Below are 20,827 nucleotides of genomic sequence, written 5' to 3'. Positions count from 1 at the left end.
TAATTCATTATATGCTATGTTAAACAAACTAAATTTGAATAATGGGCTGCAGCATCAGGGAATTCCCACACCTGCAGTACTCAGAATTATTCACTTAATGAATTCTCCTCTGAATTTCTTCTTCCAGAATTGTTTACACTAGGAAAAAAAAGTGGGCAAAAGAAGTTATCAAAGAAGATTTTTGTTTTTTCTATCACTTTAAATTCATTCACATTGAGCAAGATGACTGGTAAGAGAAAATCTGATTCAGAGTTAACCTGAAAACCCTATCCAGTCAGTATTTCAACATTTGCCCATTTAATATCCAAATACTGACTTGTTCAAGAATGTGACTGCCATTTTAACGATCTGTTGCTTCCCTCTGGCAGTATTGTTTGTGTGTTTTGGGTCATAATCTGGTGAAAGACTCTGTCTTGTGTGGCATTTACAAAAACATACCCTAAACTTTTAATTGCCTGAGAGTGTGGGCTCCTACCTGGCTACATACTTTGCCTATGCTACCTTTGTAATGAACTGGATCATATGTTAATTTTTGCACTAAAGAAAAACATGACAAATCAGTGGGGCAAGGATACAGGTCCTATAATAAATAAATAAATTAAAATATAAGTAAATAAATAAGAGTGAGAGAAATTTTCTTGTGAGGTAAACCTCGACTTTTTTAGATAATTTGGTGGAATATTTACGTTTGTTCACAAAAGCAGCGTGAAGGTGGAAAGATGTTAAATGCACATTGCTGGAGCCAATATTACATTCCCATTTTTTCACCTTATTTCTCTTAAAGAAAAGGATATTGAGGGTATCTGTGGAACAGTAACAAATTCTCTTATGATTCACCAAGTTGCTTTCTGGTTGCTGAATGAGGGATAATGTTTTCATATGAAAAGTAGTGAATTTTAGTTATCTCTGCAGTACCAGCATTAGGTCTGTTACCAGTACAATCATGGGATGACTTGCAGCATCACTGTCTGTTTCCAGGAAACTCTACTGCATTGAGCCTGTGATAATGAGGGACAGAAGCTTAATGGATAGGCACAAGTACAACAGGACAGCTCTCTCTACCATGGACTTAGGGCCAAGGATGTGAAAACTGAAAAAATAACTAACAATTCTGAGCAAGTGCTGGTGACTCTCCTTAGCTATGAATTTCTTATCTCTAAAGCTAAAGAGTTGTGGCTGTTCTCTTGCAGGGCTCCTGAATCTTTAGTTTCTTGACTAATCAGTGACAGAGCTTCAACATGAGGTGGAAAGGATATTCCCATTTTCTTTTCTTTCTCTTATTTCCCGCTTTCCTCCCTTATGCTTATGTGGTGATCAGGGCATATTCCTCAGGAGAAAAAAAAATAAATTGAAATCCTTTAGATTAGAACTCTAATCCTCCAAGTAATTTCTTTATCCAAGAGTCTGTCATACAAAACATGAGCAATACATCCCTCATCCCCTTTCTCTCACTGCTCTGTTTTAAGAGAAAAGTAACTGAAACAGTTTTATAGGTGGCTCAAAAACTGTCAGGCACTGTCACATTACAAGTTTCAGAACTTCAGTCCTACCACATTGGTCTTTTTAGGAAATTTATGAATTCCATCTGGAGATAGTTGGGGGCTGTGCATCATCAAGAGGAGACAAGAACAATTCTAAGCATAAGCAAAAATGGAATTTCAGGCAATTAAGAAAATTATAGGTCAAACACTGGCTAGAAAACTTAGCTGTTTGTCCAGCATGGGTATTTTCAATGGCAATTAATCTGCAAGAGGTGTGAACTTGATCTACATTTTGTAAAGACATCTATATTCTTTTAAACATATGTGCCTTTATCCTAGTTTATTCTATAGTACTAGAATTACTTCTATCATCTGTTATTAGTTATAATTTTTTTTCTGAAATGCTGACTTTTTTTTTAAAATATTGGAAATATATGCTGCTTTTCCCTTTACTGCTGATAGAAATTTTATCCCTTTTTCTGAATAGCTGTAGATATAAATTTGATATAGTTCATGCAGTAGTTTTTGACTCTATCTTTCCAAACTCCATAGGCTGAATTTTTACTGGCTTGTACCTGAAGACATTAATATCTGGGCAAGTGTATTAGTACATTACCGCTTGGTACATTTATCTTGGCAAGTGGAAAGATTAGGGAATTTTACTAGAGATGACTTGCCTTGTTAATTAGGCCTAACTTGTCACTATTCTGATTTATCAAAAAATTAAAACAAAATAGCTGATAGTATGGCTATAGACCATAAAATGTGAAAACATAACCCACCAGCTGTCTGAGGACAATTTTACTCATGATTAAATGTATGAGATATGTTTCTTGATCTGTTTCTCTCCCCAGCTGTTAATATAATTTGGGAAATTTTACTCAGGTAGATGTATAAAATAAAGATACTAAGATCACAAAGTATTTAAACCTGTTGTTCAGAACTCAATGTTAGAGCAAGTCAAGTTGGAAAAAGTTCAAAAAACCTAAGTCAATCAAAATAAGCAAGGGGCTATTCTAAATAATTAATTCAGCTTCCTTCTCACTGTAATAAAGTATTGCCTTTTCATGTTGGTATTACTTTCTGACTGGAAGTGTCTTTCTGTTTATTGGATTTTTTTTTTCCTATTTTCTACTGAGGCATTTTAGACAACAGTGTTAGACTGAATGTCCAACTTCAGATAAGTCAATTTAGGTGAGACAAATCTCAGGTTGGTTTTCTGAGTTGGTAAAAAAGTCTGAACAATATGTGACTAGAGGTCATTTACACAATGTCCTGCTACAATTTCATGGTTGAGAGTCAGAAAATATTATTACATTGATTGATCTACCTGACACAGCTGTTGTGAAAATGATTACTTCTTTGTATAAATAGAAATAAATCCAAAAAATACAATTCTACCTCCTCTAGTCCAACTAAACTGTATATAACATTTCTGGTCAGTTTATGTTACAAATAAGAAGATTATTCAAAGCTTTTGGTAGAGGAAATTTGTTCTCCTATCTGGTTTCAGCAGTAACAGAATGAAGCAGAAGTAAGAAGCAAACCTCCAACGTCCCTCATATTTTCTTATTCAAACGAAACCCATGTTTATTGCCTACAAATAAACTCTTCCAGTAACTGAAAGATAATTATCTATCTTTCTGCATTTATATTTGCTTTATTTGTTGAATTTAGAATTTCACAAGGTTTGAAGATTAGAAAATGCACTATCTCATCTTTTTAATCATTGAAATGGGCAAAACTCCAGTTGTGAATTCAAATTTATCAAGAACTTAAGCTGTTTTACTGATTCCATGTTGTGCCTCAGTAAAGAAAAATACACATATCAAATTATCTGATTGATTTTCATACAATCATAGAATAATTGATGTTGGAAAATACCTCCAAGATCATTGAGTCCAATCTTGGACTGACCTTATCCACTAAACCATAGTCTTATGTGCCAGGGTCAGTCTTTCTTTGAACACCTCCATGGATGGTGTATCCACCACCTCCCTGTGTAATCAATTTCAGTATTTGACAACCCTTTCCGTGAAAAAAATTCTTTCTGATGTCCAAACTGAACTTCCTCTTATGCAGCTTTTGGCTATGTCCTCTTGTCTTATCACTAGTTCCCTAGTAGAAGAGTCTAACCACAACCTGTCTGCAGCCTCCTTTCAGGCAGCTGTAGAGACCTCACCTCCTTTTCTCCAGGTTAAAGAGCCCCAGCTCCCTCAGCCATTCCCCACAGGACTGACTCTCTAGACTTTCACCAGCTCTGTTGCCCTTCTCTGGACTCACTCCAGCACCTCAAAGCCTTCCTTGCAGTCAGGGGCCCAAAACTGGACACAGCACTCGAGGTGTGGCCTCAGCAGTGCCCAGTACAGAGGAACAATCACTGCCCTGGTCCTGCTGGCCACACTAGTTTTATTATACAAGTCAGAATGCCGTTTGCCTTCTTGGCTACTTGGGCACACTGATGGCTTGTGTTTGTAGCCTCTCATTATGTCCGTCCCATGAAGTTGTACTTGATAACTCAGGACATCTCAAATGATGTTAAGCAGTGATGGTCAGGCAATAGAATTGAGTCTCTTGTCAAAATAGTCTAAAAGCACTTTAGTGCTTTTAAGCCTCCTAGAGCATCAAGTTTCTGTGATCCAAAGGCTAATTTTAATGCAACACAATGACATAATCTTGGCTCATGCATCCAGGAAAATTGCCAAAACTTGGGAAAGAGCACTGACAAAACTGCATAGGATAGCACCATGAAAGGTAACAAAGGTGAGACTGCAGAAAAAGTAAGAGAGAGAGTTGTTCAAGGATTCTTGAACAGGAATAACAGGTGAGAAAAATCTTTAGGGAAAAATAAAAAAAAGGAAAAACTTTTAGTCCCAGTAATCAATTGTATAATATTAAACAAGAAATATTTTACATTTTTAGTTTTACATAATTTGTGTGTGTTTTATCTCTATCCACATGTAGAATATCTACAGTTATTTGATATTCACATTCAGTTTCTCCTGCTATCTGGTCTCTTCATTTTCTTCTCCAAATATTTAAGTTCCACAGTGAAAGGGCAATATTTTTTTGATCAAGGTTTTTTACTGAATAAAATAGTTTTTTAAAAATGCACAAAGAAAATTTAATGTGTTTTATAATTCTGCAAAATAAAGACTGAAATCCTGCTGCCTATCAGTAGAAAGGAGGATATGTGTGGTAGTTATTGTTAAATACATTACAAAAAAATTCTGGCGTAAAACTGAAGCAAGTCTGAGTTCTGAAGTCTTTCAAAATAACATTACTCTAGTGTGCTCTGGACACCCTATTTCCAAGAAGTAGGAAAGAGTTTTCTCAGGGTATATACTTGTGCACAAAGAGAAAGTGGAGTGATGGTAAAATAAAATATCTTAAACCATTTTCAGGAAATGAGGAAGAAAAAGGTCTTGATCTCACTCCTACTTAATTATTAATAATAAATAAATTACTCTAGTTAATTTTATCACACTTGAACACAGAAGAGGAATTAAAAGAAACCTTTTTTATCTGGAGGGATATGAAGAATAATAGCCATCAGGAATTCAACCCAAAGAGTGTGTTAAATTACCTAAAAATATTCTATCCTCTCTCAAGGCCTATCCTAAATAATTTGAGAACAGAGATGACATTTAAAAGCAGAAAGGAAGGTGGGCAGGAAGATCACAGCAGAAAAGATGAATTTCTTGTGCTGCTATATAACACCATCATTTTTCTTAATTATTCTTGACGTTTCACCTATTATTCTGTGAGCTCCCTCAGAGCATAGAGGGGAAAAAATGCCGGTTGCTTTTCAGAATAAAATGTGAAGAGGTTCTTACTGTCAGCTTTTATGGCTGAAGTCTGCCCTTTGATACACAGAATCATAGCACCACCTATCTGGTATCATTAACTGTTATGTTTGCAGATATGCAAGCCATGGCAGAATATGCAAAATGTGGGATGTGGAGAGTATTTTTGTGGAAGAAGGACACTAGGCTAAACTTGGTTTCATACTGGAAGAGGAATACTGAAGATATGCTGAAGCAAAGTAATGTTTAAGTGTTGAATTTACACTCTAAGAATATTTTTCGAAATTTGTCTACGAATATAAATAATATGCATCTGCGTAGGACATTTAAATTTAATCTATTGTCTAAACCAATGGAATGAAATTATCTATTTATCATAATGAACAAAACATTAATTTCCTCTGCTCTTTTAGGGTGTTGCTGTTAAACAAGTATTAAGAATTGCTCATCAATGTTAAAAGGATGAAGAGAATTGCATGGAAAGACAGAAAACAACGCAGAAAACTCAAAGCACTGGTGGTATAAAATTTTATATTCTTTATAGGAGATTTTAATTTCATTGGGTTTTTAAATTTATTTTGTATACTTCGGTGAATCATGATGTATATGTAAGAAATAAATTGCTAGCTCATAACATTTGATCAATCAAGATAATCACTAATATTGAAAAGAAAAAGAAAATTAATTAGGTGAATACAATTAAAAGTATATGTTAAGGAATCAATAAACAGAAGTCACAACAAGTAATTTCACAAAGCAAAACACAGATGTGATAGAAGGCTGACATCAATGGCAGGATGTATTTATCCACCTATTTTAAAAATTATTTATTTAAGGGAATACTGACCTCTTCCTGGACATACAGTCTCACAATGAAAATTCATTTTACTCTCATGAAGTTTCTTGGAAATTTGATACATTTTGAAGATAAACATCTCTTCCTTAAATCTTTCCCATCTCTAATAAGATTAATTAATGCAAGATAATGAAGCTACATTAGAAGAGATCTATAGAATCTCAGTATCTCCCCTGTATTACATTTCATTCCAGGAAAGAAAATCTTCCATGTCATTCCAGTATGCATTGTAAATTCTTTTGTACTTTTTGGTCATTCTTCTCATAAAATCTTCTCTCCTTTCTAATAGTAGGATTTCTTTTGTGCTTCAGCATCCTAACAAATAGTACTGTAAGAGAGAAAAATAACAATTTTTACTGCCTGATGGATAGTAATATATTTAATAAGTCACACATATTAAGCACTAAAGCACTTTGATTCCATAACCCATTGTTATATGTTTGATGCTGTTTAAATATATTAAATTTTGAGTAACTTTAACGTAGAGAAAATTTGTATGTTCATAAGCAAAGACAAAAAAAAAGTTTATTCTCCTCTTGCCATCAGCAAGGCATTTCTGCGAAGCAGGGCTTCAGCATGCATAGCAATTGCTTTGGAAGGAAAACACTGTAAAAAATGAATGTACCCCGTTCCTCCTCCTTCCCTTGGCACATCATGTGGCATGCAATACCCCTTTGTTCAGTTTGGGTCAGCAGGCCTAGATGGGTCCTCTCCAAGGATCTTAGCCATGCCCTCCTCTTGATGTGGGGTGAATGTTGAGAGACAGCGCTGATGCTGTGCCAGCGCTGCTCAGCCGGAGCCAAAACTGGTGGGTTATCAACACCTTTCCTGCTACCAATGCAAAGCACAGCACCCTGAGGGCTGCTGTGGGAAAACGAACTCTGTCTCCAGAGTACAATCTCCAACCCTTATTTCACGATATTTGCATCATACTCAGATGCCACATAATTTATATATCTTCTAACTGTTCCACTGTATTTATTTACCATTAGTGAAATCTCTTCTTATTAACTTAAGAATACAACTTAAACTATATCCAACATACAGATTTGTACAGACTTTGTACATTTTCCTTAATTACTATCCCATCCTTTCACAAATATATATTATTTTCTCATTTTATGGGCTTCCTCCACCCCTCCAGATCCTTGACTTGGGCCTAAAATTCATTTTTCATCAGTTCATATCATTCCTGCAACTTTACTTCTTGTAATGTACATTACAGATTATTTCCCCGACGAGGTTAAACCTAGAGTCACACACCAGGTCTCCTTGTCCTTTTGCATTACCCACAAAGTGCACCCTGGTCCTTGGGCAAACACAATCCCACCAATGAGTTTTTCTTTTCTCATGGGAGGAGAAATCCACACAGACTTCCCCAGCCACTTCCCTATGTGTAGTACCATATCTCCTCCCACAGTGATTAGGGGTTTAGTTTGGGGCTGGCTCAGGGTGGTTAGCAGATCCCCTAGGATTCAACAGCCAAGTGGCTTCTGCTAAAATTACACCTCGATGCTTCCATGTCCCATTACCTAAAATTCTTAACATAGCCTTCAGTAGTCTATTATACCTCTCAGTCTTTCTAGAAGCTTGTGGGTGATGAGGAATGTAATACCACAGAGGTGATATATAGCCACTCAATGCCGTATTTCTTTGCCCAAGAATTTAGAAGGTAATTTAAAAAATGAGTCCCATTGTCAGATTCAATTCTCCTTGGGGTACCCTGTTGCCCCAAAATGTGTCTCTCAAGGCCTAAGGTGATGTTTTGAGCAGTGGCATGGTTTACAGCGTAAGTTTCCAGCCAGCCACTTGCTGCCTTTATCATGGTGAGTATGTAGCTCTCTCACCTTGGTATGTTCATGGCAGCCACACAAAAGTAGTCAATTTGCCAGGCCTTACCATATAGTAAACCCAGCCACCCTCTGTTCCAAGGAGATTTCACTCATGTGGCTAGGTTGATGGCAGCACATGTTTCACATTGGTGGATAACCTATGTGATAACCTCTGTCCCTCAATCACAAACCCCTATGTTGCATCCCTTCCTAGATGTCCTGATCTTCCATGGGCCCATTGGGCTATAAATAGCTCAGCCAGTTCAATCTTGGTATCCTTATCTCATCTGAGTCACCTTCTCTGGCAATGCTCCAAAATCTCAGCCTTTTGGTTGAGATAATCTCTTCCAGTCTATAATCTCTTCCAGAATTCTTGGTAAATTGGATTTTCCCATTTGGACTCATTGTATAATTAGTGCTACCCCCTGATTCTGTGTAGCACTGGTCATGTGATGTGTTGAGGGGATGTTTCCTCTGAACACCCAGTGTGACATGGGAAATCACAGTGCCAAGAGGAGGCATGCTTCTGTTCCAACAACTTCTGAGGCAGATCAAACCCCCTCATATTCTGTTAAAATCTCTTTTTTTTAGTTGGAATGTACTGGGCCTCTGATCCTTGATTGCCCTGGCTCCAAAACCCTAATCATTGATCCTGGTTTTCTTCTGATGTTCTTCGTCAGATTTTCTGTGTGAGAACATGCTTCCCAGCTCCAGAGTAGAGCATATTTTGCGCAGCTGATCCTGTCCAAATGGGTTGTTAACCACCTCAATAGGCACATGATGGTTTAAGTCCTGCCATTTTATTCCCAAAAACTGGATCTCCTATGCAGTTTCCTTTACCTTACTTTGTATTATGGCAAAACCAGCTTTCAGAAGAATTTGGGCTATTTTCTTCCCTCTCTCAAAAACTTCTGTTGTATTCTCCCAGACAACATGTCATTAGTATATTGCAGGTGTTTTGGAATTTCACTCCGTGCAGTCTGGATCAGTCCGTGGCAGACAGTGGAGCTCATCTCTGGCAGGTTTTTACCCCTGGGGCAGCTGATTCCAGGTATACTGGACACCCCTTCCAAGTGAAAGCAAACTGTGTGCTGTGCATTGCTTCCAGAGGGATTAAGAAAAATGCATTAATGATATCAATTGTGACATACCATTTGGTTGCCTCTGACTCCAGATCATATTGAAGTTCCAACATGTCTGGTATGGAATGAAGATTTAATTCCTACTTTTCATCCATGGTCATACATTGCAATTCATCTTGTAAAAATCAGCTATTTTTATAAAAGCTCTAAAATCTGAGAAAAAAAGGAACTTTTTACTGCTGAAGAAAGATAGATAGATAGATAGATAGATAGATAGATAGATAGATAGATGTATTCTGTGTAATGAGAAAAGAAAGGTAATTATGACAGCTTGTCCTTGATGTCCTTCAACAGAAAGTAATCTGGCATAAATATTTAATAGAAGCATGACGCAGAGAATTCACACTCTTCATTTATGATGTTTTTTATATGTTATTAATTTTTAAATTATTGGATGTCTACATTTTTTCATAGCAAAGTCTTATAACTTGAGGGAGGCATTGCCTCAGGCAAAGCACTGCTGTTTGATTTATCTTCTGCACTCATCTTGCTTTAACAATATGAACTTTTTTTCAGAGAAGTGCAAAGCTGTGTTTGACCCCACAGGGAAAAAGTTTTCTTTTTTAAGAAATGTGTACAAAGTACTTAATAAGTTATGTCACTCAGTTTTACTGTATATTATTTTTTCAGTGACTACTCTTAAATTTCTAAATCCCTAGATCCCAACATTTTAATAAAAACAAGACATTTTTAACAAAATGTCAGCAGCAAAGTGATCAAAGTGCTATGGGAGCAGTTAGGCAACAGTTTGAGCTTTGAATTTCCTATTCGCTTTCCAAAACATTCACTTAAAAGCGTTTATTGAAGCTGAACTGCCTTTATCAGCCTGATCAGAGCTCCGTAAAGAGCATGCATGATTCAACTGCCTTTCCAAGCTTTAAAAATATAACTTTGATATATGCCTCACAAGTACAGCACAATAGTTTTCATGCTCACGTTTGTTAAGATTTAGTGCAACGATTAAAGAACAGAAGGGCTCTTTGGTGGCAGTTCTCAGACATACCAAATATCCCAAAGCACAACCTTCTACAAATCAGAGATTAAGGTAGTGACAAAAATTTCCACTTGATTGCAGTTTTTTCTCCTTAAACTTGTGTCAGGAGTGACTATCTTTTCGATCAAATCTCTGAGGGTGGTGATTTTTTTTTCTTTTTTTTACTCTGTGAGAAAAATATCAACTGAGAGATAAAAAGTGACATTTTTTGTGTCTTGTCCAGAAGTCAGTCGATTTACTTGAAAAACTTTGTGTGTGCCTGACCTATACATGAAGTTTGTGACATGCCTCTTGTCAAGTATTGATCATTTAAGACTCTTCTGTTTGCTTACTGAAATGTTGCTAATAATCTCTTTTTATTTAGTTTTGTGGCTTTGAATTCTTATCATGATCCAGCTGATTTCTCTGGGACATTCTTGCCTCAGTTGAGTAAATGGGCTATGGAAATTAAGCCTACTAATGCACCTTCCCTGGACAAAGAGACTTTGTCTTCCATCAGTTCACATTGCAAGTGGTTTGCATGCAGATAGATACATTTGGAAGCAGCAGATGCCATAAATCTTTATAACTTTCTGATACACACCATTTCACCTCTACCTCTTGTAAGGGATGGCTGAGCAATCATGCTATATTCTCCTTGAATGACGTAGAACCTTCTCATTCAGCTCACCTCAGCATTTTGTGGTAATTGCTCGGACTACACAAAAGATAGGACTTGATCAAATCTCGGTGTCTTTCAGATGGCATTCCATTCTGCCAGACATTCTCTCTCAACACTGTAGTTATACTGCCATTCTTTCCATTGCTTCTCAATTCAGGGTGCAATTACATCTTATTTTCTTAATGTACCCAGTCTATTTTTATATAGACTCAAAATGCTAGCAAATACATTATTCCTAGGTTCACTGGTAAATCTTGTATGAAACTGTGAAGAGCCAGTAATATGAGAGAAAAGCTCATATCTTTAGGAAATTTGTATATATCTCACCAGAGGAACAGGATTATCTTCAGCAGAGTATTTTAATTGTCTTGTTAAGAACTGCAGATCTTGCCACCACAAAGAATGATGCGATGGAGTTTCTGAAGCTGACACCCAAGTAGTTTGCAATGCAATGGTTCATTTTCTATAAATTTCAAATGCAATTAAGTGAACAGTATTTCAGATTTTAGGAATAGGTGTCTGCAACACCTCTTTCAACTAAATCTTAGAATCTAGAGGCAGCTTTAAATATCTGCTTGAACTGAGGTGGGGGAAAAATGTAACAGACTTTGACTTGAAATTCATCAATCATAATGGCAACACTCAGCTGCATCAGCCAGAAATACAACCTCATTTTCCAGATTAATTTCAAAAAAACCCCAAAACCTCTCCCCCCAAATTCTGTAACTTACAATGAGAACAGAGTGAAAATTACAAACTCAGTATAAAAACCGTGGTTCTAAAGATTACTATTTAACTTTCCTCTAACTCTTTGTCTGCCTATATTATAGACATCGGGCTCCCTTTACTTTAAAATTCTTAAACTCTTATTCTTTTGTGCATGCCTAGAACTGTGCCAGTTTTATTACAGCTCAGCAGTTCAGAGATTACTTTGTAACACAGTTGAATCAAAACACAAAGCAAGAAATTTCTCTCCCAAAATATTGCTAAGTTATTTATAAAAGTATTTTTCACTGTTAGCTTAGCATAGTGACAGAAGTGGACTGCAAACAAAGATACTTCTGATGTTATTTTCATTAAACTAAGCTGGAAGACAGTGTTCTCATTTCTATAAGAATGAGACAGTTAAAAGAGCTGCCCAGCTGGTAGAAGGGGCAAATTAATTTCTTTTCCTCACTTAAAATTATTTAAAATCACATTCCATATGGGAATAGGTTAGCCATCTGGCTATATCTGTTTTATCTGCCTAGGGAGTGGTTGGAAAATCTTTCTGGGAAAAGAAAAGTCTTGAGCTGTTATGCATGTTCTAAATAGTTATTCTAAAATTTACTTATGTAGACACTAACAGAATGTTTGACCATTTCTGAAACACCTATTTTATTTTTTTCTTCCCTTTTTCAGGTGATATCCTAGTCCCTTGCATGTAAAATTATGTTTTCTCTCTACTTTAGTGAATCTTGCATTCTTTTGCATTCTTTTCTGCACAACGTCAGCAGAAGATTAAGAAGACACTGAACACATAGTGTAGTGAGGACTGTAATCTCCTGGTGAGGAAGCTCTTCTTGGGGAAAACAATCAAATCCAATTCTATCCATATATGCCAATATTTGAATAGGTTGGCAACTGTGTGAAAAGAAGGTCAACCCTCTCAAATTTAGTCATGATTTCAAAGAAAGCACAAGTGTAAAGCAACAAATAAGAAGCTCTCTGCCCTCAAGAAGTGTTTTGGAAGTTCTCAAAGTGCTTAGTAGATGAACACTGACTTCTTAAAGTCTGTCAAGAAATGAAAGCCTGCAATTTTGGGGTTGTATATATATGTTAGAAAGCTAAGCAGTACTAGCAACTTTTCTCAAGTTCTGCCTGGGTGGTTGATTTGGCATAGCTTCACTCACTTGCAAAATTCTTCCACCCTCAGATGCCACAGTACATATTTGGAATAGTTGCTAGACTGAACTACCCAAGAAACTACACCTGAAGAAAAGTCTAATAAACTGTCTCAAGTCAAAACTATGCAATAAAGCATGTTAACAATTAAATATCATAGATACAAAGACACGAGTGTTAGAGCTCATGCTGTGATCATAATAAATTTACTAGTGCAGTTCTGGCAACTAGTTAAATTTGAGAGCAATTTTAAAAGTCTTCTAGTAGTTTTGTCTTCTGTGACATCTCTCTATACAGCATTTTCTGTGATTTTCTTCAAGTACTGTTGAACCCACATTTCAGCTCTTTGAGAACAGGAACACTTACAGGCTTTTCTCTTCTACTTGGTTACCCTTTACCATGAAGCTTGAGGAACTCAGCATATCTGAGATTACTGACCTTTAGTCAAATAGAGTTGAAATTAATTTTTTTCAGAAGGATTTGAGGATAATAAACCTTCTGACATAATGCACTCACACACAAACTTAATGCAATCCTAGTTTCACCAGGAAATAAGGCTAAAATTAAATTTAAAAATATACCAAAAATGAGATGCCTTTCTTAAGGAGTAACTCCATCTTTTTAAATCTTTATATCAAACTGCATGCTGACTGATTCTGTCTGACACCTGCTGATTGCTTTCTTGATGCCTCATGCTTAACTTCTAGCTCTTTCTGCCTTTCACTTGAGTTGAAGTCTGATCTCCTGGCACCTGAAAACCTTGACTCTTAAAATCTTGATAAAGAACATTATTTTTAGAGGTAGAAAAGAAAGGAAATGAAGAGGCTTGGAATTCTTTTGACTAGAAATAACACCAGGAAATGAAAAGTTAATGGTTTCCCCAACAAATGAATTAAAATTTCTCCTGGTGATTTGAAAAATAGATTCTAAAGTATTACTTAGCCATTATTTCAACATCACAGACTAAAAGTCCAAGGCAATCCTACTATGTTTCTAACAGAAGAAAAACACAAGTAATATAGAAATTAAAATGGGGCTTGAATTGAAAAGAAGAACTTAAGGCTTTATTCTCATAATCAACACATTAGTGATAAAAATGGTGCAATAGGAAAAAAAATCCTAATAATATGAGGTAGATTCTAGCTATTTTTGCAATGATTTGACATATTAAAAAAAAATTCAGAATGACAAATAATACCTGGAGGAAAAAAAGACCTCATTTACTACTGATTTTCCCTGGTGAAGCTTATTTTTTAAACTGTAAAATTACATAAACACAGAATTATGCTCCTAACCTTGCCAAGGCGTTCTTCTGCCTTATGGAGTGTTGTGATACATAAACCTAAATACAGTTGAGACTGAGAAATTATTCTTTCTTTGGCTTTGTTCCCTGAGGCAGATGTTAGAGTTGGCACTCTCAAAGATGCCTGACAGACACACTCTGAAAATGTATAGCAATCTCCAAATTTATGCAGATGTCCAGATGCTAGAATGCTGATTGAGACATGGATGATGAAGGTTTAGTTTCATGATCCTTCCTGAAAGTAGGAAGTTAAAATCTTAATTTCCCACTTCCATTCAAAAGACATTAACATTGAGGATATACATTGCTTCTGCAAAAGATTTCTGACTAGCTCTGTTACTGAAATCATATTTCAACTCAGAAGATTCTTTTGGTGAGAAAATGTGCACAGAACAGTGTATTTCATTAATCTGGTAGACTATCATGATCTGAGTATTACTAGAAATGTGTCTTTAGTGTAATATAATAGTATCTAATATAATAGTATTTAAAGTGGGTGATATAGTTCAGATCCCCTTCATATGCTTTATTCATAGTAATGCTCTTCCTTTCTGCTTTAATGGCTTATTTGCATAAAAGAGGACATCTTCATCAGATAGCTGGATAATATGGCGCCGTTTAAAATAGAGATTTGTGTCCCTCCCAGCAAAGGGTCTTTGAAAGCATAAATTAAAAACAAAAACAAAAAACCAAAACCAAAAACAAAAACAAAAACAAAGGAGTAGAAATTATATCAAGGCATATTTGAAGATAAAACCATTAAACAGGTTTCAAGATTCACCCTGTGTTTAACATTTCAAATTGGCCACTGTAGAGAATTTGTTGGAAACATCATATGCTGAGATGTCTTTTTCTATGTTTATATTAATAAATTAAACTGTTCTAGAGAATGGATATATGCTCTGGAATGTCAACATCTATTTAATTTGATTTTATAATTATATAGTGAGCCTTGAAAATTTGTCTTGAGTCAACTAGCACTCTCCCAAATAATTTCTGAGTATGGTTCAGGAGTTATGGCATGCTACAGGCATTCTTAATTATCATTTTGGGTCTGTTTTATTATTTTGGAACATGAAAGAATTCATTGATAGGGGCATACACACACAAGGATATTTAATGCCTGACAGCCTCAATGTCAGCTATTGGTTCTGGAAAAATTCAATGTGGTAGTATAGATGTAGTTTAAAGCTACTGATGCACTCTTTAGGGCACTCAGATTTGATTTCCACTGTAGCATCTTTCAGGTCCTAAGTGAATATTTGCTTGTGATCTTTGGAATTGATCCTAAGAAACTTGCCCAAATTGACCCAAGATCTCCATTTGTACATTAAAGAAGACAAGGAAGACTGTCATATTTCAAATGAAGGCATGATCTGTCTTTCTTGTTTTTTAGAAAAAGTGTGAAAGAGAAGAAAGAAAGGCTTTGTTTGATGGGAAGTAGAAAATTATTTCATGCTAAAGTAAAAAAATCAACAGAACAAAATTGTCTGAAAGGAATAAAGGATTCAGAAACATTCAGAAGGTGAAGAATAGGTGAACATTTGGAATGTATTTAAGAAAATAAATAGTAATCAGACATGAAATAATATTATGGAGAATCTGACTATACATAAATGTGATTAAGATGGTGATGAAAAGCTTAGAGAACATGAAATTAATGTTAATTTTCCCAAAAAGTTTGATGTGTTTAACTTTGATAATTTGAAAAGATGGACAAAGGGTGGTGAAGAAGCTGTATGGGAGAAGGCTGGAGCTGTCAAGGCAATAGATAACAAATAAATAGACCAGAGTATTGGTTGGGAGAACAAGAACAGGAGAGGTATTTTACACTGAAGAGTGAGTGACATAACATTGACAGAGCTAGCTGAATACTGTAAGTCTTGAATTGGAGCTCAAATAAACAAGAGCTAATATCAGTGTTCTTTCCTTAAGACAAGTCTTCCATGCATGGTGGTAGCGTCAGTCAGTTCAGTCAGTCCCTCTGGGTCTATATGTCTATGTCAATCAACTAGTCAACAAATACAGATTTTTAATTCTGAAAGGACTGAATTTAAAATCTTTTGTCCATGTACACAAAGACTTGTTAATATAGACATCCTGCAGAGTACCTACATCACAGTAGAAATTTTTCTTGATGAGATTTATTTTTATATAAAAAGGAAAGAAATCTAAATGAAATTTTGGCAGTCTGGTCTATCAAAGAAAACAATTACTTTGTTTAGTTACTACTTTATTTCATGTCCATTTAATTTTCATAATAGCATTCTTATTGTAGAAATTGAAAAAACTTGAATTCTAATGTTTGCTGTTTCATCACCTTTTTGTTTGTTTGTTTGGTTGGTTTTTTTGGTTTTTTATTGGTTTTTTATTAGCTGTAGAATGTTTTCTGTCATGGAATTAAATGGGAAAAACCAAAATCAAAACCTGCACAGCACCAATGTATAATGGAACCATTTGCATTGAGTTATATGTTTCACTTTAAAATGGCGGTCTTCCTTTCTGTGATTCTCTTGTCTGAATCATTTCTTGCAGGTGGAAGGTTTTTTCATTATTAATGTAATTATGTTCTGCAGGTTTACCAAGAAACTCCATTCATGATTCAGGGTCTCATTCTGTCATCAGCTAAACAGATATGGAACAGCCAGTTCCCACTTTAAAAATGTGTAGCTGATGCATGAAGATCCAAAGAGATCACCAAGAGGAAAGGAACCAAGAAAACATGAGATAAATCTGGTTAATGCTTAAAGATATAGTCAGAGTCTCTCACTACACAGTTTTTATCCCATTTCATTTAGGCCACAGATTAAGGCTCCGTGAAAGGTGTAAAGAATGACAGTGAGGTGTCTTTGTTGCTGCTCACAGGGAAGCCCATGTACAGCCAGAGGTCTATGGAATCAGTCATCCAAGTATTTGTTTTGAAAAATTAAGGCATGAGTTGAAAGGCAGTCATTTTAGTTTCAGTGGGGAGGAAAGCAACATTTTAAAACTTTAGGGGAGCCAATAAATTATAAGGAAAAATTTATGCAAAGATGCTGGAGAGAAAGATGGTCTAATAGAAAGATGCAAAGAAAACAATGACAGGGTAACTTCTTCCAAGTAGAATGGTTATTAGAGATTTGAATTCCCTATAACCCTTCAATCAGACCTATTATCAAATAGGCAGGCTAATCTCCATTTTTCTTATACAGGCTAAAACCTTATAAGGCATGAACCCTGGAAAACATACTTTCTGGTGAATAGTCAGCTCTTATTTTTTCCTCATTCACATATGTAAAGTGTTTGACTTAACAAAGAATATGTTATTTGATGAATAAAAGGAAAATGTAAGAAAGAGCAAAAGCAGGATAGCATACAGCTTCCAACGGCTATATTTATCATGGGCCTCTCTTATAATAAGGCAATTCCTAAGTGGACTATATCTTTCTTGCTTTCACAGCAACATACACCTCACAGTTGGGATTGCTCAGTCTTGCTGGGTAGTAAAGCCCTACTGCTGACCTCATGGTGGTGTGACCTGCATTGTTCATCCTGACAATCCCTCACTGCTCCTTGTAATGTTACATGCTCATAATTTTTCTTCCAGCCTTGCTCTGCTTGCAGCTTTACTAGCTATTCCCATTGTTTATAAATTATTACAAAGAAATCAAAAATCACTACAAAACAATGGTCTTGTAAAATACAAGTTATTCTTCAGTAAACTATTTTTTCTCAAGTTAAAAATACCTCTTAAATTCACTGCCTTGTAGATTTTTTTTTTTTTTTTTTTTTTAAAGGCAGTAGGTTTTGGACTCTGTAACAGAAACCTATTTTCTTATGTAAAATGTCCACTCTGTTTGCACACATTTCACATTTAAATAGCAATTATTCCTGTATAGTGTTACCATCAGAAATGACTCTTTACATTAGGGTATTAGAAGAAACAGTTTCCAAACACAAAGAAACAGTATATGCAAGCAAATAAGCTGAAAGTTGGCCTGCTGGAGCATTTAATTTGTCTCTTTTTTTCCCACCAGATGTCAATAGAGTTCTCTTCCTTTTTGGGCTTCCCTACCACTTGAAAATTTGGAATAAAGAATAGCAGAATTTCATTTTTCCTTTATCCCTGAACTACAAAGCTTACATCCCTGTATATCCCTGAAATGATATACAAGGAGAATGAGGAACAAGAGGTCTGTTGCTAAGGTGGAGAATTTTTTTTGTTTACCAGATCAAGATTAGACTCTGTGGGTACTGAATTGAAATAAAATTTCTTTTAAATAGAGTCCTGAGAAATCAATTGTAACCAGCAGTTAATGGCCAGTTTGTAACAGCTTGAGGGAAAGCCAAGGGCAGTTAAACCTCCAGAAAATTAGTTATTAACTGTGCTAATTAATGGTATTGCAGAGATTATTGCTATCATAAACTGTAATCAATCAGGTTTATCATCGCGTCTAAGAAAAAGTTTGGAAGCAACAATATCCTCTGAAAGCAGCTCTGTACATCCAGTTTTAATTAATATGACAATCTGAGTATTCCAAGATGCTAAATTATACTTTTCCTTCCCAGGAAAATATGATCATGCATATGACCCACAATAATAAGTACCTCATGAAAAAATGTGGTCAGATGAAATGATAAATACAATGGCCAAGGCATCCGGAGGCTTTTCATGATTTATAGAAAGACCATACAAATAAAGAGGACTAACTGTGACTGGATTCACTGTTGTATTTTTTCCTAAGTACAAAAGTTCTAAATTTGAATAATTCATGGCTGTTTTGTTGATTCAGTTTTGAAAATTTCAGTGCATATGTAACTCCTACTTATACAGTGCTTTGCTGAGTACTGCATCTCTGCTCTCAAGTGCAGTAATTCTCTCTTAGCCCCAGCTGATGAACTGGCTAGTTTTCACCATGAGGGAGGTTAGTGAACCCTTGCTCTAGCAACTGGGTCTGCTACATGGTTTCTGGAAGAAGAAAATTTAGTCTGCCATGGGTTTGGGTTGATTTTTATTAGTTCATTTGATTCTTCTCCGAATGAGAACCTTATCCAAAGCCTATCCCAAGTGGCTTGCAGTGTAAATGGCCCTGTGCAATAAATATGGACAGTAATTCCAATAAAGTATGGAACAACGTACCAATAAAGTTAGTACAGGTTTACATTATGAAATTTGTCCATATTTTCAATAGATTTGACATGTCATTTGTTGGTTTTGTTTGGGTCCTATATTTCTGTTGCCTTCTGTTGCATATGCAGTACTAATGTGAGTCTCCAGTGTTGCAATATGGAAGGACGACAGATACAAATGAAAACTGGGACAGTATACAAAGCCCTTCATAGAAATAACACTATAGAAATAAACTGACTGCCTCACTTGGGCACCTTACAAGCACAAGTCAGATGTAGGTGTTTCACAGTATTGTGAAGCCAAACAATAGTGATTCAGGGACTGCTCTTTGTCCCCAAAGCCTAGGGGTACAAGCTGTCTTACTGTCACTCTTTTGATACCCATCTCTTTTTACAAAATTTTCACAGATTTCCTATTAATCATGTGTTCCTGGACCGCTTCTGGACCTAGAGGCTGAGCCTGTGGTCCAGAGAGGTAATTGTGACTATATTTTTTAATTTTAGTCATAGGTCATAACTTCTAAAATACCGATGAATGGTGTTCTTCAGTGGGTTTTAGGGTAGCTGTTACCTGTACAAGAATGTTGCAGGCGAGAACATGAGAGTGCAAAACCCTTAGGATGTTGCTGGAATACTGTTTTGGACAGAGGAAGTAATCCCTATACAGTCATACTCATAATACCATTTGTCAGCAGTTCATGAGCAATGACTACCTTGAGTTCTGCCTGAGAATACCTCTTGAGACATCCGGGTGGAGTGTGCACAGACGAGAGATCTAAAAATTGTGCAAATTAAGTAATATAGAGGCACAATCTTTGATATCGCTTCCTGGCTCTCTCTTTATTTAGCAATACAGATATGGGTATATTCAGTCTGGCCTTGAACATATTCCCAGTTCTGCTGATTATGTAGCTTACTTCTATTTTAAATTAAAATTATAGATATGGATTAAAACTGAAATATTAATAAAGAATGGAAAACAATGGCATAATTATTGTAGAGATGCTCTTGCTGCTTTTTCTAATTGGATTTTAGATCAAATCCATATTAAACAAAACAATCAACACTGGCACTTAAAATCTCCAACCAGTTAAATTATTTTATGAATTATAAAGTATATGGGATGATTCAAATTAGTATTAATCTTGGTAAACACATGCTTACGAAATGTCATGCAAACCCTAAGTGAGTGATGATAACTAAGCCCCAGATGTGTGCATGTGTGTAAGCGAGGTTAGGTAATTGGTTGGCAGACAGGTTTTAACTTCCTTAGCAGAAACAATATGGATTATAGCCATGGCTCATAAACTGTGAAGAGTTAGCATTACTGGATGAAATGAACACTAAAGAGATGTTAAATGGTTTAGAACAGAACAAAGAAAATAGAAGTAATAAGATTTGTGTTAGTCACCAACCTCACCATTTGTATGTCTTTTAAAACAGCTATTCATTACTGATTTTCTCAATGTGTTTAATTGTACTGATATCTGGTAGATATCTCTTCAATTTCTTCTGACACAGAAACTTGCCAAAACAGATCTTTTATCATCTGCAGTCCCTAAATCATCTTCCTGTCTCCTTTTGTTCATAGCTAGTTCTCAAAGATTTCTTAATTCTGATACTGTTAGACATATTTTCTTGTTTGGTTTTATTGTGGTTCTTGTTATTTTTTCTTTCAGACATTTCAAATTCTTGAAGAATGATCAGGAGATTGAAACAAGCAAGACCTGCTGAAGAAGTTTGGACTATAAAATTATTA

At 35.7% G+C, this 20,827-nt stretch overlaps 1 long non-coding RNA gene across 1 annotated transcript in view; it reads left to right on the top strand.

Annotated features, from left to right (window-relative positions):
• Positions 1 to 6,602, top strand: part of LOC140683953 (uncharacterized) — a 160,914-nt gene extending 154,312 nt beyond the window's left edge. Inside the window, exon 3 of the long non-coding RNA XR_012055645.1 lies at positions 5,701 to 6,602. This is a non-coding gene — a long non-coding RNA (uncharacterized lncRNA). The remainder of the gene's footprint in view (positions 1 to 5,700) is intronic.
• The last annotated feature ends 14,225 nt before the right edge of the window (positions 6,603 to 20,827 follow it).

Source organism: Taeniopygia guttata, chromosome 1 (assembly GCF_048771995.1).
Source record: "Taeniopygia guttata chromosome 1, bTaeGut7.mat, whole genome shotgun sequence".
NCBI classification, from domain to species: Eukaryota; Metazoa; Chordata; class Aves; order Passeriformes; family Estrildidae; genus Taeniopygia; species Taeniopygia guttata.
The sequence above is the reverse complement of the archived record's forward strand: the minus strand, read 5'-3'. Positions and strand labels throughout refer to the sequence as shown.